General features: G+C 46.7%; 1 protein-coding gene across 7 annotated transcripts in view; it reads left to right on the top strand.

The window, feature by feature from the left end:
* The window catches only part of LOC102159509 (CMRF35-like molecule 6), a 30,346-nt gene continuing 15,485 nt past the window's right edge, over positions 2,679 to 17,539 (top strand). The window contains exons 1-4 of one of the 7 annotated variants that reach the window (XR_002336998.1): positions 2,679 to 2,941; positions 5,280 to 5,353; positions 5,924 to 5,995; positions 9,646 to 9,722. The gene's annotated coding sequence lies outside the window, so the exon portion shown is untranslated. The remainder of the gene's footprint in view (positions 2,942 to 5,279; positions 5,354 to 5,923; positions 5,996 to 9,645; positions 9,723 to 17,539) is intronic. The other 6 variants (XR_002337000.1, XR_002336999.1, XR_002337001.1 and 3 more) reach the window with 6 other exon arrangements.

The raw sequence follows: 17,539 nt of genomic DNA on the forward strand, positions 1-17,539 counted from the left end.
ATTGTATAGACGCTGGTAAAAGTAAGAGCAGAGGAGGACTGAGGCCAAGCGCCATTCTAAGATCCTTCCAGCGGTAGGATCTTAGATCTGTGATTCTTGCATGGCTGTGTAGTAGAATGTTCTTGAACACCTCCTGTGCACAGGGAGCTGAGCCACAAAGGGGCTCCTACATGATAGAGTCATTTCTCTGCTTGTCCTCCCTTCTGCGCTACATCATTAACTCCTAAATGACGCCCCTGCCAACTTCCTCATCCCCCCCCACAAGCATCCAACACTTTACCTTAGCCTGTGCACAAATAATGGTTAAATAAATCTGCAGTGACAAGGCACAGGCAATAAGCATTCTTGGTACGTGTTGAAAACCCACCCTGTACCCAGAACTTGGCTTGGGCTGCAGAGGAGGCTTCTCAGGCATCTTTGTTTATCACGAAAGCTCTGGCTTCTGTTTTCCCTCTTATCTCCAGAGATGCTTTCGGCCTCGGGAGAAGCGATCATCAATCAACATTTATGCATCAGATACTTCCCTGTGCCAGAAACACAACAGGATGTGCTTCATCAGACTCTTAATTGAGTTTATGTTTCAGGTGGAAGCCAGACGAGAGAGTTCCCCCATATATCAATTCCCGCTTCTGCTTCTTTTTGGAAAAACAACTCTCTGTTCAAAAGTTAGGTTATTTGGGGGTCATTTTCTTGGAAGTAGAAGGATACTAAGGAATTAGTTGGTCCAGGAGTTCCCTTGTGGCACAGTAGGTTAAGGATCTGGTGTTGTCCCAGGTTTGATCCCTGGCCTGGGAACTTCCAAATGCTGTGGGGGTGGCCAAAAAAAGAAAAAAGAAATTAACTGGTCCAAGGAAAGTGTTCATGATGAAAAAAGGGAACAATCTGTATAATAGGACTTCAATTTCAGAAAAACAATACATCCAGAACAAACAGGAAAGTATTATTAGGAGAACATTAGCGGTAAGGTAATGGGATCATGGGAATTTTAATTTCCTCAGTATTCTAGATCTTGTGAGATTTCTACAGTGGACAAATACTACATTTAAATCAGAACAAAAATTAAAAATTAAAAATTAAAAATTTTAAAGCTTTAGAAAACTAAAGAAAGTTTCTTAAGCTGTGTGGGGGGCATACAGATGTGCATTTTATCATTTTTCTTTATCATTTACTTATAGGTTGTATAAACTCTTTTTTTTCTTTTCTTTTTCACTTTTTAGGGCCACAACCGAGGCATATGGAGGTTCTAATCGGAGGGGTCTAATTAGGCTAGGGGTCTATTGGAGCTACAGCTGCCGGCCTATGCCACAGCCATAGCAATGCCAGATCTGAGCCAAATCTTCCACCTACACCACAGCTCGTGGCAACGCCGGATCCTTAACCCACTGAGTGAGGCCAGGGATCAAACCTGCAACCTCATGATTCCTAGTCAGATTCGTTTCCTCTGTGCCATGATGGGAATTCCTGGTTATGTAAAAGGCGAAAGATTTATACGATATGAAGAGAAACCAGAGCATGGAATTCCTGGTTATGTATACTCTTTGTATGAAATATTTAATACTATTTTTTCCCCTTATAGAACCTCTTGTTTAAATAAAATTTCATCTGGAAACTGCCTGAATCGAAGCCGGGAGTTCTGGGATCCCTCAGCCCTTCCCTCCAACACCTAGAGACAGCCCCTGGGTTGGGGGTCAGGACCTCAGGTGGGAGCAGGTGAGGTCTGGCGCCCTCTGGAGGCCAGTTTCCTCCTCCTGCAGGTGGGGACACTCAGGTCCAGGGGGGTTGGCAGAACTGGGACTGGACTCTGCCCTTCAAACATCTTGCTCACGACCCCCCACCCCGTTTCTACTCCCCTGGACCCGTCAGTGTTCTAAGCCTAAGGGGTAAAATTAGTGCTACTTTCCTCTTAACTTGATTTTTCAGTCACTCGTTTTTCAGGATTTGTTTTTGAAGACTGACTTTTTTTTTTTTTTTTGGCAGATGGCAGGAAAGGAGGTGAGAAGGAGATGGAAGGGTGGGGGGAGAGGGATGGGGGCTGTCTTCCCGGCTCAGCCGGCTTGCCTGGTTGCCTGGCAGCCATGTAGGTCGTTCTTGGGTCAAGTGTGGTTAAGAGAGGTGTCCTGGTCATTGCTGGGTCAGATGGGAGCGGACTGTCCAGGGGGTGTTAAAACTCAAAATGAGAGATTTCCATGAGGCTCCAGGAAGGGGCCTTAGCTGACAGGTTCAGCTGAGGACTCTCCTCCGCCTGGTTGAACAGTAAGAGGGAAATTGTTTCTGACTCCCAGGGGCCAGAGGCTCACGGAGACAGAGTTATTCTGGGATCTGGCTCTGGAGCAGCTCAGACCAGAAAGGTGAAGACCTGGCACACGTGCCCGCCCTCTGCCTTCCCTTTGCTCATCACTAACCAGTGACAGCCCACTAGCCTAGTAAGTCCGGACTTAACCTTCAACCCTAGTCAACTCACTGTTTCAGGCACACTCCCAGTGGCTTGGAGGGGACGTTAAGTGAGGTCCTGTCGTGGAGAAGGCAATCCTCCACCAGATGTTAGGTTTCAGCCTCTCACCATCCTCCACTTCCGGCTCTGGGAGCCACTCGTCGTCCTCCCCTTGCTCCGCCTCCCTCCCCGGCGTCCCCTCTACGGTCCGCTAGGGGGCGCGCGCTCCCGCTCCCCGGCACCCGGGGCGACTTGGACGGGGGGGTGACTCGGAACTCGGATGCACCGTCCACCGGCCGCAGCTTCTGTGGGCTGGGACACTGAGTATTGCTTCCCCTACCGTCAGTAATCCTGGAGTTTCGGTTCTCAAAAATGCGACTTAATCGAGAAGAATGACTGCCATTACTTGGTCTCCTGACTTCCAGGACTCTGGTCTCCCCCGGGACCCAAACCAGGCTGGGAAATGCGGCCGCGCCTCCCTGGCGTCCACAGCCCTGGATTTGCAAGAGAGTAAGGAGTCTGTCCCAGGGCTCTTTTTAGCCAGTGTTGCCAACAGAGGGCAGTTTGCAGCTGGTGGGCCAGGCTTTCTGGGTCCCTCTGTGGTCTAGGGCCTCCGCGAGGGGATGATGGTGACTTGTGGGGTTTGCGTCTGGATGCGGTGTCCTCTGGAGGCTGACCCTTGGCCAGTGGAAGGAGGTGATTGAGAGACACTCAGAGAATGGCGAGTGGGGGGCAGGGGGTGGAACTGCCCTGCACTGGAATGAGTTTGCAGCGAGATTGGAGATCTCTACTTGGAGAGGTTTAGAAAGGCGTTTCACGAGGTGGTGGCCTTCCCAGGAAGACCCAGGAAGGTGGGCTGGTGACAGAGCTACGGTAGGAAGTGGATTTTCCAGGACGCATTCATATGGGCTTGGGCGGGAAGAGAGATAGGTCAGTGGTTGGGAGACTGGGAGAGACCCCAGGAGACAGCCCCAGCCCTCCCTCAAGGGGCTGGACCACTGCATCTGCTCTAGCCAGCTGGGAGTTCCTGGGCAGGTCCTAAAGCACTTTTTGCCTCAGTTTACACATCTGAAAAATGGGAATAGTACCCACTTTATTTGACTGGCATGGAGGATTCAATGAAGTAATACATTGGAAATAATTTTTTTTCTTTCTACTGAGGCACCTGCAGCATATGGACGTTCCAAGGCTACGGGTCCATTTGAGCTGCAGCTTCCAGCCTACACCACAGCCACAGCGGCATCTGTGACCTACCCGAACCTTGTGGCAATGCTGGATCCTTCACCCACTGAGCAAGGCCAGGGATCGAACCCGCATCCTCATGGCTGCTATCTTGGGTTCTTAACCCGCTGAGCCACACAGGAACGCCTGCATTGGGAAGTATTTAAAGTAGTCTCTGGCACAAAGTAAACACAAAATTATTAGCAATTTGATGTCTCTGGCCATGGCTGGTGGACCCTGGACCCAAGCCCAGGTGGCCAATGTCACTCCCTGTTCTGCTGTTCTTTGCTCTCGTGCCTGAGTGGTGCTGGGCACAGCGCGGACACAGGGTGACAGCTTCTTGCAGAACCTGCAGAGAACAAAGGGCTGGGTTTAGCACATTGCAAAATTGCCTGTATGTTTGTGTGCGTCCGCGCTTTTTCCTTTGTTATATTTGTTCAGTCATTCATTCCACAGAATAGAGCATCTATTATGGGCCCTGGGTGTGGAATATGTAGTGTGAGCGAAGAAACCCCGTCTCTACCTCCTAAGGGGGATTAATCAAATGGGCACAGACAAATGCCTGTTATGGCTGCGATGGATAAAGGGGGTGCTCTGGGAACTTACAACAGAGACACTGGGGTATCTGGGATCCAGCCACTTCTCACCCCCTCCATTGCCCCGACCTGGTTCAGGTGGTTCAGGCCACCGTCACCTCACACCTGAAGCACGATAATCCCCTTTGCATGGTCTCCCCTCTTCTATCCTTGCTTCGACCAGGTGTCTGTCCTCACAGCAGCCAGTGGGGTCCTTATCAGGTCACCTGACATGGTTCTCCAGTGGCTCCTTACGTCATTCAGAGTAAATTCCAAACTCCCCACAAAAGCCTCCCTCCACGTTTTTAAATGATGTCTCTCCATTTCCTCTCTGTCCTCATCTCCTTCCATTCCTGCCCTCACTCCCACTCTTCCAGCCCCTTGGCTCCTACCTCAGGACCTTTGCACTTGCTGTGCCCTCTGCCTTGGATCCTTTATCCCCAGCTGGTAGCACGACTCCTTGGCTTCTTTCAGGTCCCTGCTAAAATGTCACCTTATCATAGAGAACTTCGTTGATATATAATAATGTTTGCTGTGTCCCCTTGACGTGCTCTGCTCTCTCTTTCTCCGGGGCACTTAGGACCTCCTTGCGTATTTGATGCTTGTTTATTGTCTACCTCCCCTGCCCTCCAGGAGACTGTGAGCTTCTTGAGGATGGGAGCTTAATTTGTTTTGCTTATCGGTCCCTAGCACCGCATCTGCCAGGTTGTAGGGGTTCAATGATATTTGTTGAATGAATGAATGACCATATATTTGAGATCCGAAGGAAGAGTATGAGTTAATCAGGCCAAGGGAGGAGAGGGGCCTTCTAGGTCCAGGAAACAGCATGTGAAATGTTCCAGGAGCCAAGGGATGTGTCCCCTGTGAGGAACTGAAACTCTGTGGTTGTCACTCGGGCAAAGAGGAGGAGAGGTTGGTGTGGGGGGAGGCCTGGGAAGTCAACGGGGGTCAAACTGAGGTCTGGTGGAGTTCAGCCTTTATCCGTAAGGCCTGGGGGGGGCGTTTGAATTGTTTTCTATAGAGCAGTGATAAGATCTGATTTGTTTTTCAAGCAGAGTATTCTAGCTGCGGGGTGGCGAATAACCCAGAGTGGACGTGGGCAGGAAGTTCCCGTTGTGGCTCAGCGGTAAGGAACCTGGCGAGTATCTGTGAGGATGTGGGTTTGATCCCTGGCCTCCCTCAGTGGGCTAAGGATCTGATGAAAGAGTGGAGGTGGGCAGACCACCAGCTAGGAGGCTCTTAAGTGATGCTGTGATGGTAGCTTGGGCGAAGTTGGTGGAGATGGAGAGCCTTTAGGAGGCAGCAGGAATGACGCCAGGCAGGACAGGATGTGGGGGCTGATGACACTGACGGATCAGGGATGATGGATCAGGGACAACAACTAGGAAGGAGTGGCAGAGGGTGATGCTCCTTCTCCAAGGGCCAGAAGCATGAGTTCAGCTTTGGACTTGCTAAGTTGGGTGCATCTTTGAGACAGTCCAAGGGGGTCAGTCAAGGACATGACGGGTATAGAGGTCGCAGGGTGGAAGGAAGTCTGGGCTACAGGTTGTGAGGTATCCTGGAATCTGCTCATAATTGAGGCTCTGGGAGTCCCTGGGCGGGTCTTAGGCTGAAGTCTGTAATCCATTTTGAATTACTTTTTATGAGTCATGTAAGATAGAGGTGTGGTTTCATTTATCTGCATGTGGTTTTCCAGTTTTCCCAGCATCACCTGTTGAAGAGACTGTCTCTTCCTTATAGAGAGCTCTTCTTGGTCCCCTTCTCAAAGGTTAGTTGCCTGTATATGCGGGGATTTATTTGGGGGCTATGTTTTCCCATGGGTCTTTGCGTTTATTTTTAATGTCAGTACCGTACTGTTTGAATGACTAAACCTTTGTATGTAACAGCATTGAAATCAGAAAGTGTGAAGCCTCTGGCTCTGTTCTCCTCATGATTACTTTGTCTATTCAAGGTCTTTTGTACAAATTTTATGATTTTTTTTTGATTTCTGCAAAAAATGCTCTGAAATTTTCATAGTGGTTATGGTGAATCTGTCCATGGCTTTGGGTAATATGGGATTTTTCCCCCGCATTCTTCTTTAAAGTTTTATTGAAGTGTGGTTGATTTGTGGACACTTTAACAATATTAATTTTTCTGATCCATAAACATTCCATTTTTTTGGGGTATCTTCTTCAATTTCTTTCAAGGTGTTGTAAGTTTCAATTACAGATTTTTCACTTCTTTGGTAAAATTTATTCCTGAACATTTTATTTTTTGATGCTGTTTTGAATGAGACTGTTTTATTTCTTTTTTCAGATAGTTAATTATTAGCATATAGAAAACAAACTGTTTTCCATATGTTAATTTTATATCTTGCAACTGTACTGAATTTGTTGATTAGTTCCAACAGTTTTTTGGTTCAGTCTTTAGGATTTTCTGTGTGTAAGATCATATCTTCTGCAAGTAATGACAGTTTTACTTCTTCCTTTCCTATTTGAATCATAGTTTTAAATTTTATTTTATTATTATTATTATTATTATTATTATTTTTGTCTTTTTGTCTTTTTAGGGCTGTACTCACAGCATATGGAGGTTCCCAGGCCAGGGGTCCAATCAGAGCTACAGTGCTGACCTACACTACAGCTCATGGCAACGCTGGATCCTTAACCCACTAAGCGAGGCCAGGGATCAAGCCCGCGTCCTCATGGATCCTAGTCGGGTTCATTAACAGCTGAGCCACAATGGGAGCTTCTCACTTTTATATATTTATCTTGCCTGACTGCTGTAGCTAGGTTTTCTAGTTCTGTGTTGAATAAGAATGGTGAGAGCATTTTACAGCTATAAATATAATAAAATTCATTGAATTGTATTAAAAAAAAGAATGGTGAGAGCATTCTTGTCTTGTTTCTGATCATAAAGGGAAAGCTTTCAGAATTTCATCATTGAGTATAATGTTAGCTGTGGGGCTTTTGTGCATATATATATATATATTTTAAGTTGAGGTATGTTTCTTCTATACCAAATTTGTTGAGGTTTGTTTTAACAGGAAAGGATGTTGCATTTTGTCGCTTGCTTTTTCTGCATCTAATGAGATAATCATAGGATTTTGATCTTTTCATTCTATTAATGTGGTGTATCACATTTATTGATTTGTGTGTGTTGAACTATCCTTGCTTCCCAGAGATAAACCTCACTTGATCATGGTATATGATCCTTTTAATGTGCTGCTGACTTTGGTTTGCTAATATTTTATTGAGAATCTGTGCATCCTTATAGGCAGCGTATAAGTTGGGGCTTGTTTTTTTATTTTTTATCTTTTTGTCTTTTTAGGGCCGCACTCACGGCATATGGAGGTTCCCAGGCTAGGGGTCCAATTGGAGAAACAGCTGCCGGCCTACACCAGAGCCACAGCAACGCCAGATCTGAGTCTTGTCTGTGATCTACACCACAGCTCATGGCAATGCTGGATCCTTAAGCCACTGAGCAAGGCCAGGGATCGAACCCGCAACCTCATGATTCCTAGTCGGATTCGTTAACCACTGAGCCACGAAGGGAACTCCCGCTGTACTTATTTTTAATCTTTTCTTTACTATTGATATTATAGTTCAGTGGCTAACACACCATCATAGTACAGAGTTAGAGTCTTCTAAACCTGATTGTGTATTTCCCTTTACTAGTATGTTGTATATTTTCGTGTTGTAATTAGAGAATTTTCTCTTCAGCTTAAAGAGTTCCTCTCCGCCTTCCTTGTAAGGCAGATCTCGTGGTAATGGATGGCCTCAGCATTTCTTTGCTGGGAATTTTATTTCTCCTTTATTTTTGAAAGATCCTTGCAAGATAGAATAGTTTTGGCTGGCGGTATTTTCCTTTCCAGTTGGAATATGTCATTCCACTTTCTCCTGGGCTGTGGAATTGCTGCTGAGAAATCTGCATATAGGCTAATGGAGGTTCCTTGGTAGGTTGTCATTTTTTACTCTTGCTGATTTTAGGATTCGCTCTTTGTCCTTGATCTTAACTTTCACTATAATGTGTCTTGGAGCTGGGTTTTTTTTTGTTTGTTTTTGTTTTTGTTTTTGTCTTTTTTGCCATTTCTTGGGCTGCTCCTGTGGCATATGGAGGTTCCCAGGCTAGGGGTCCAATTGGAGCTGTGGCCACCCGGCCTACACCACAGCCATAGCAATGCGGGATCCGAGCCGCATCTGTGACCTACACCACAGCTCACAGCAACGCCGGATCCTTAACCCACTGAGCGAGGCCAGGAATTGAACCCACAACCTCATGGTTCCTAGTTGGATTCGTTAACCACTGAGTCCCGACAGGAGCTCCCTTGGAGCTGGTTGTTTTGTAGTGAAATAATGAGGGGCTCTCTTGGTTTCATGAAGTTGGGTGTCCAAGTTGCTCCCCAGGTTTGGGAAGTTCTCAGCTATTATTTCTTTAAATAAACTTTCTACCCCCGTTCCTCTCTCAGCCTTTTGCAGTTCCAGTTATTCTGCAAAATATTGGTTATTTTGCACGTATATTGGTGTCCAGAGATCACATAAATTGTCTTTACTCTTTTTCATTTTTTTTTTCTTTTCTCTCCTCTGACTGAGTTATTTCAGAGTTCCCATCCTTCAGTTCCCTGATTCTGTTTTTGGTCTGTTCTGATGTTGATATTATCTATTGCTTTTTTCGATTCATTCATTGAATTCTTTAGCTCCAGAATTTCTGTTTGGGTCTTTAAGAAAAATGTCTAAGAGTTCCCGTCGTGGCTCAGCAGAAACAAATCTGATTAGCATCCATGAGGACACAGGTTCAATCCTTGGCCTCACTCAGTGGGTTAAGGATCTGGCGCTGCTGTGAGCTGTGGTGTAGGTCGCAGATGTGGCTTGGATCCCGAGTTGCTGTGGCTGTGGTGTAGGCTGGCGGCTATAGCTCCGATTTGACACCTAGCCTGGGAACCTCCATATGCCGAGGGCGCAGCCACAAAAAGACAAATAATAATAGTGATAATAATAAAGAAAGAAGGAAAAAGAAAATTTTCTATCTCCCTATTAAGTTTCTAATTTTGTTCACGTATTGTTTTCCTGATTTCAGTCAGTTGTTTGTGTGTGCTTTGAGTCCTCAAAATAGTTATTTTGAATTCTTTATCGGATAGGTTACAGAATTCTGTGTCTTGATGGTCAATTTTTGGAGGATTCTTATTTTTCGGTGATGGCAGGTGTCTTCTTCATGTTCCTTGGAGTTTTGCGTTGTTGTTTTCTCATTCGAAGTGGTGTCGTCTCCTCCGGACTTTACGAAGTGCCTTTGGGTGGGAGGTATTTTTGTGGGTTCTGCTGCTCTCTGGGACCTTCACCACCCTTGCCTGGAACCTTCTCGGCATCCTCTTCCTCCCTCTTGTGGCAGAATTTTTAAGCTGGTTGTCTTGTCTAGACCTTAGAAAACTCCTTTGTTTTCCAGCAGGTGGCGCTACAACTCAAGGCTGTGGGCTGTTTTCCAGGGCCGCCGCCAGTGAGCTGGATGAACCTGTGGACCAGGTAGGGGGATCCCGGGGTGAGATTTTCCTAATGACCGTTGGGCAGGCTTCCTGCAGGAGTCCTGAGCGCAATCAGTAGGAACCACACCGCTTTGATACCCTCTGATGTTCTCATCTGCCTCGCTCCCGAACTTCTCCTTCCCCGGAGTCCTAGAGAGCTCCTCTCAACACTTTGGATTCTGTGGGAGAGATTCTTCTCTGGCAGAATCCAGGACAACCATCACTCACTGACTTTCCTTTTCCCCTGAGAGAGGTCCCTAAAGGCTGGTTCAGACCCGTACTCTGCCGCCTTGGGGGAGGGGCCGTGCCAGAGGCATCCCTCTTACCTGTTCCAGTGCATCCAAACTTCCCTATACAGGTATGGTCCTGGATCCTTAACTCCCACAGAGGCACTTTGGTTCATGGATGGATGCAGATTTTTAGTTCCTAAAAGAGGGAGATAAAAAGGGATGTCTTCTGCCCCCATGATGCTCTAGCTCAGTTCTTATTAGCACCGAATAACATTCCTAGGTAGGATGCAGCATGTTTTGTTTATCCAGTCTTTTTTTTTTTTTTCTTTCTATGGCCACTCCTACGGCACATGGAAAGTTCCCCAGCTAGTGGTCGAATGGGAGCTGCCGCTGCCAGCCTACACTACAGCCACAGCAACATGGGATCCGAGCCATGTCTGCAGCATACACCACAGCTCATGGCAACGCCAGATCCTTAACCCACTGAGCGAGGCCAAGGGTGGAACTCACATCCTCATGGATATTAGTCGGGTCCTTAACCCACTGAGCCACTTATCACTGAAGGGCATCTTGGCTGCCTCCGAGTTTAGGCGATAATGAATAAAGCTGTTATGAACATGCGTGCCCAAGGCTCTCTTTCAACACTCCAAGGAGACTCTCCTGCCAGCACCTGTGGCTTCTCTCCTTAGCCACAGTGCTGTCGAGGTTTCCAGGCTATGAGAACAGAAGGAGATTGCCACAGTCCTGTTTTCTAGTACTTGTTTGCCAAACACTCAGTGCTTCTCTTTTCAGTTGCTTCCTTAAAAAAAAAAAAAAAAAAAAAAAAAAGAGTTCCTGTCGTGGCGCAGTGGAAATGAATCTGAGTAGGAACCATGAGGTTGCGGGTTCGATCCCTGGCCTCGCTCAGTGGATTAAGGCTCAGGTGTTGCCGTGAGCTGTGGTGTAGGTCGCAGATGTGGCTCAGATCCTGTGTGGCTGTGGTTGCGGTGTAGGCTGGCAGCTGTAGCTCCGATTGGACCCCTAGCCTGGGAACCTCCATGTGCCGTGGGTGCGGCCCTAAAAAGCAATAATAATAAAAGAAGAAGAAGACGGCAGAATGAGCAAAGATTGGGTTGTGAATGGAAGCCATAATGATGAGATGGACATGAACGTTGAAGTCGGAGAACGAAGCTCTGGCTCCATGGAGCAGGCCCAGGTAGAGGCCGGGACGGCTGGGCTGTGCAGAGGGGAGGCGTGAGCCTAGGAAGCCATGTGTGCAATGCCAGATCTGAGCTGTGTCTGTGATCTACACCACAGCTCACGGCAATGCCGGATCCTCAGCCCACTGAGCGAGGCCAGGGATCGAACCTGCAACCTCATCGTTCCTAGTTGGATTTGTTTCCGCTGCACCATGACAGGAACTGCAGAGGCGTTTATTCTTGAAAGAGCATCTTACCAGGAGACAGGCTGATTTATAAGCCAAGTTTCTGATTTATTGGTTTGCCCTGGGAAATATTCCTGGCATGGTCTTAGGTTATTTTCACTTACCAGGCGGCCAGGTCTGTTCCGGAGACTCAAATGATCAGGCCGAACATCCTCCAATGAAAACAGAGTTAGTCACCAGGAGTGGGTGCTCTTCACAGGCCTTTGTTGAACTGGTCCAGATGGGTGGGGGTCTTTTGCTTGTTTTTTTGTTCCTTGTTTTTGTCTTTAATTAAAGTATAGTTGATTTATAATGTCGTCTCGATTTCTGCTATGCAGCCCAGTGACCCAGTCATAAGTATATATCCATTCCCTTTCTTATATCATCTTCCATCACGGTCTATCCCAGGAGACTGGATAGAGTTCCCTGTGCTGTACAGGAGAACCTCATTGCTTATCCATTCTAAATGGAATTGTTTGCATCTACGAACCCCAAACTCCATCCCCGTCCCTCCTCCCTCCCCCTTGGCAACCACAAGTCTGTTCTCTATGTCTATGCGTCTGTTTCCGTTTCATAGATAAGTTTATTTCCACATGTAAGTGATATCATATGATATTTATCTTTCTCTGTTTGGCTTACCTCACCTAGTATGATCATCTCTGGTTCTATCCATGTTGCTGTAAATGGCATTATTTCATTCTTTTTTATGGCTGAGTAGTATTCCGTTGAATATATATACCACTCTTCTTTATCCACTCATCTGTTGATGGACGTTTAAGTTTCTTCCGTGACTTAACTATTGTGAATAGGGCTTCAGTGAACATAGGGGTGCATGTATCTTTTTCAAATTCAACTTTTCTCCAGATATATGCCCAGGAGTGAGATTGCTGGACCATGTGGTAACTCTACTTTTAGTTTTTTGAGGAACCTCTATACTGTTTTCCACAGTGGCTGCACCATTTGCCATTCCCAGCAACAGTGTAAGCGGGTTCCTTTTTTGAGGGGCGGTACATTTAAAAATCGTATTTAAACTCGTGTTAACATCTATTAATACCTCGTCTTATTGATGTTACTTCCTTGCCCGTGAAATAATGTATAAAATCATTAAAATTAGTGATGACAGGACCTACTAGCCAGGAAGGAAGATAAGAAGGAAGAAGTTGGGTCTGTATATGTGTATGAATAAATCTTTTCCTGAAAATTATGATCTTTTGAACAGAGGGAGTCTCTTAAGTACCTATGTGTCCATTTCCTGTGCTTTTAAAAAATTGTGGTAAGATAAACATAACATAAAATCGACCATTTAAACCATCCCCCAAACAGTGCAGTGGCATTAAATATATTCACTTTTTTGTGTGCAACCATCAATGCTGTTCTCATTGTGGTTTTAAATTGCATTTCTCTGAAAACCAAGGCTGCCAAATGCCCTTTCTTTCCTTCTTTTTTTTTTTTTTTTTTTTTTTTTTTTTTTTTTTTTGTCTTTTGTCTTTTTTCAGGGCCACACCCAGGTAGGGCATATGGAGGGGCCCAGGCAAGGGGGTGAATCAGAGCTACAGCTGCCAGCCTACCCTACAGCCACAGCAAGGCGGGACCTGAGCCGCATCTGCAACCTCCACCACAGCTCACTGCAACGCCAGATCTCAACCCACTGAGCAAGACCAGGGATTGAACCTGCATCCTTATGGTTCCTAGTCTGATTCATTAACCACTGAGCCACAACGGGAACTCCCCAATGTCCTTTCATATGCACGTTCGTTATTCATGTATCTCCCTCAGTGCAGTGTCCGTTCAAATCTTTGGCCAATTTAAAAAGCTGAGTTTCTTCCCTTTTTTACTGATGATTTATGAGAGTCCTTTATACATTCTAGATTTCTATGCTCTACAGTCGATGACGAGACGCATGCATGTGTGTGTCTCTCCGAGTCTCTCGACTGCCTCTTCATTTTGTAAAGGCTGTCTCTTGATGAACAGAAAATCTTAATTTTGATGAAATCCAAACTGTAATATATGAAGGTGCTTTTTGTTTTGGGCTGCACCCGTGGCATGCGGAAGTTCCTAGGTCAGGGATCAAACCCGTGCCCACAGCAGCAGACCCGAGCCACTGTGGGGACCACACCAGATCCTTAACCCACTGTACCACAAGGGAACACCTATGGTGGTGGCCTTTCTGTCCTAAGAAAGCAGTCGTCTGTTTCAAGGTTGCAAAAATATTCTCTTGCATCTAAAAAGCCATAGAGGTCTGCCTTTGTGTTGAAGTCCTTTTAAACAATTAAAACAATTATAATCAATTTGTGTGTATGGAGCGAGTAGAGGCCAGGGTTCATTTTTTCCCCATGTGGGTGTTCAGTAGCTCTAGCACTGTTTTCCCTTTTCCATCAAATTGTCTTCGTGTCTTGGTCAAGCCTCAGTTGACCACGTAGATTCGAGTTTATTTCTGGATGCTGTACAATTCCATGAATCTATGAGCATAAAATTGCCCCCTAGATTTAGGGGGACTCAGACACTTTTAATTTGCAACGCCCTAACCACTGACCGCAGAGAACCCTGTGCCACTTTTGTGGCTGCCTTTCACCATTGACTTACATGCCTCAATTTCCTGGGACACTCAACCCTTCTCGCCACACATGCCTGAGCTCACACTGAAACCTGTCAAATCTGGGAACTGAAACTCTAGGCCAGATTCAGAGGGAATTGTGCAAGGCTGGGTGGTTCCTAGGCATTGCTGCTTATATGGATCTTTGTGATTCCTAAATTAGAAGCTGGGTTTTGTCATTCTCCTGCTAAGCACAGGACTATGCACGCCACACACAAGCATGGGTGGGATGGGGTGGAAGTTCCTTGTATTCGACTCTGAGCATTTGCATGTGTTCTTCTGTGGGGCCTGCCCGCTAGGAAACTGGGCTATGCAGGCAGAGCTTGTGCCTGTGCCTGGAGAGATCCAGAGCCACAGTTATCTTCCCGGCCCATCTCTCACCTCTTCTGGGAGCTCCCAGAAGGCGGCCAGTGCCTCGGGGCCTGGCTGACAGCACCCTGAATTCAGCGTAGTTACTCGGAGAAAAGGTGGGGATGGGGATATTTGTTCTTTTATCTTCATGGACCTTATCAACCACGAGAAGTTGCATATAAACTGGTTGGAAGCATGGGGCTGGGGAACAGAGGCATGTGACTTTGAACTCTGACTTGGCTACTGGCTGGCTTTTTGATCTTAGGTAAATCACAACCTTGGTTTCCTCGTCTGCAAAACAGGGGTTAATGATTTGTCCTTCTTCCCAGGGTGATTGTCAGAACGAAATGAGATAGCAGAGATAGTGGAATTTTTTCAATAAAGATGGGTTATAATAATAATAATAATTACTATTATTATTATTTGTCTTTTTGTCTTTTCAGGGCCTCACCTGTGGCACATGAAGATTCCCAGGCTAGGGGTCTAATTGGAGCTACAGCTGCCAGCCTATGCCAGAGCCACAGCAATGCCAGATCCGAGCTGTGTCTGCGACCTACACCACAGCTCAAGGCAGCACCAGATCCTCAACCCACTGAGCAAGGCCAGGGATCAAACCCGCAACCTCATGGTTCCTAGTCGGATTCGTTTCTGCTGTGCCACGACGGGAGCTCCCTATTAGAATTATTAATAAACATTCTAAGTCCATTTATCTAAAGCATTCAGCATCCAGAGGCTTCTCATCCCTTTGCACCACCATCTACTTTGGTGATGAGAGCACAAAGTCAGGCAGACGTTGGCTCCAATGCCTCCTCTTTCACTTACAACTTATCCAGGATATTATGAACTTGGCCATGGCACACAACATCCTGAGCCTCAGTCTTTCCATCCATGTGATGGGGATGTGGCATTCCCCATGGAGAGCTGCTGCGAGGTCTAATACAGCAGGTTTTCAACAAATGGGGGTCCCCCTTCTGTTCAAGCCTACACCACAGCTCATGCCAACGCCGGCTCCTTAAAATACTGAGTGAGGCCAGGGATCAAACCCATATCCTCATGGATACTAGTCGGGTTCGTTACCACTGAGCCATGATGGGAACTCCCCCTCCAGTTTTAGTTTGTTGTTGTTGTTGCTGTGTGTGCTGGTGCCACAATGTGGCATTTCTGGGTCACCTTGACAGCCGAGAAGATACATGGGCATTTGTGTCTCAGATGAATCTTCAGGCAGAGGTCCGGCTGGGAGAGTAACCCAAAGAGAGGGAGGCTGGCAGCGTGATGCCCCGAGGGCCAGGCCGGGAGCAGTGAGTGAGATGAGGGTTCGGGGAGCCACCTGGGACCCCTGGTCCCACGTCACTAAGACCAAAGGAGCTGAAGCAGAGAAGAGGCCTGGTCTCCATTAAAAATGATCCCGGACATGGCACCTTCACCGTCGCCAGGGAGACTGCGTGGGAAGATGACCCCAACACTTACTGGTGTGCCTTAGAAAAATACCTGAAGGGAGTTCCTGTCGTGGTGCAGCGGAAACGAATCCGACTAGGAACCATGAGGTTGCGGGTTTGATCCCTGACCCCGCTCAGTGGGTTGAGGATCCGGTGTTGCCGTGAGATGTGGTGTAGGTCACAGATGCGGCTTGGATCTGGTGTTGCTATGGCTCTGGTGAAGGCTGGTGGCTACAGCTCTGATTAGACCCCGAGCCTGGGAACCTCCATATGCCTCAGGTGCAGCCTTAGAAAATAAAAAAATAAATAAATAAAAATAAAAAGAATTTGTCTGCTTTAGAGAAACCTTATTCCTTTGACCTTGGAGTGAGTTGTCCAATGAATGACAGCACTGAGAGAAAATAGCCTTGGCCAGGAGTTCCTGCTGTGGCACAGTATGTTAAGAATCCGAGGGTATTGACTCAGGTCATTTCAGAGGTGCAGGTTTGGTCCCTGGCCTGGGACAGTGGGTTAAAGGATCCAGCACTGAGGCACTTGTGACCCGGATTCAGTCCCTGGCCCCTTCTGTATATGACATAGGTGCGGCCATAAAAAAAAAAAAAGTAAAAATAAAAAATCTTCTTATTTAAAAAATTTTTTTTTCAGGGCACACACGGGACATATGGAGGTTCCCAGGCTAGGGGCTGAATCAGAGCTATAGCTGCCGGCCACAGCCACAGCCATAGCAAAGTGGGATCCGAGCCATGCCTACGGCCTACAGCACAGATCCCGGCAATGCCGGATCCTTAACCCACTGAGCGAGGCCAGGGATCAAATCTGAGTCCTCATGGATACTAGTTGGAGTCATTACCACTGAGCCACCGTGGGAACTCCTGAAAATAAAAAATCTTAAGAGAGTTCCTATTGTGGCTCAGCCAGTTAAGAACCCAGCATAGTGTCTGTGAGGATTTAATCCTAGGCCTTGTGTGGTGGGAGTAGGTCGCAGATGCAGCTCAGATCCTGTGTTGCTGTGCCATAGGCCTCAGCTGCAGCTCTGATTTGACCCCTAACCTGAGAACATCCATATACTGCAGGTGTGGCCCTAAAAAGGCAAAACAAAACAAAATGAAGAAGAAGAAAGAAAAAAAAAGAAAAGAAAACATTCTAGGCCAAAATGAAGAATTAAGAAGTGACTTTTGCTGGGGAATTTTCTGCAAATGACCCCAAAGTCGATTTCAGATGGAAAAGCAGCTTTGAAGCAAATTTCCGGGAAGGATCTAAGCTAGAAAGTGATGATTTCTGAGACGCCATTCTGTTCTGGAGCCTGTCTGTGCTGACACAAGCAGAAGAGCTTTGGAAAGTCAAGCCTGCTGTTCTATTTTTTTTTTTTTTTTTTTTTTTTTTTTTTTTTTTTTGTCTTTTTGCTATTTCTTGGGCCGCTACCGCAGCATATGGAAGTTCCCAGGCTAGGGGTCGAATTGGAGCTGTAGCCACCGGCCTACGCCAGAGCCACAGCAACGCGGGATCCGAGCCACGTCTGCAACCTACACCACAGCTCACGGCAACACCGAATCGTTAACCCACTGAGCAAGGGCAGGGATCGAACCCGCAACCTCATGGTTCCTAGTCGGATTCGTTAACCACTGCGCCACGACAGGAGCTCCAAGCCTGCTGTTCTAATGGAAGTCACCATCACGGGAGTGACCTGCGGCGTTTCTCCGGGGACCCGGTGAACGTCTCTCTGGCCTTCAATTGGCAAAGGGAGGATGTAGAAAAGTGTCTCTGAAATAGATATTTTCCTGGTTTGAAGGCTAATGTTAGCATCTT

Source organism: Sus scrofa, chromosome 12, assembly GCF_000003025.6.
Source record: "Sus scrofa isolate TJ Tabasco breed Duroc chromosome 12, Sscrofa11.1, whole genome shotgun sequence".
Classification (NCBI taxonomy): Eukaryota; Metazoa; Chordata; class Mammalia; order Artiodactyla; family Suidae; genus Sus; species Sus scrofa.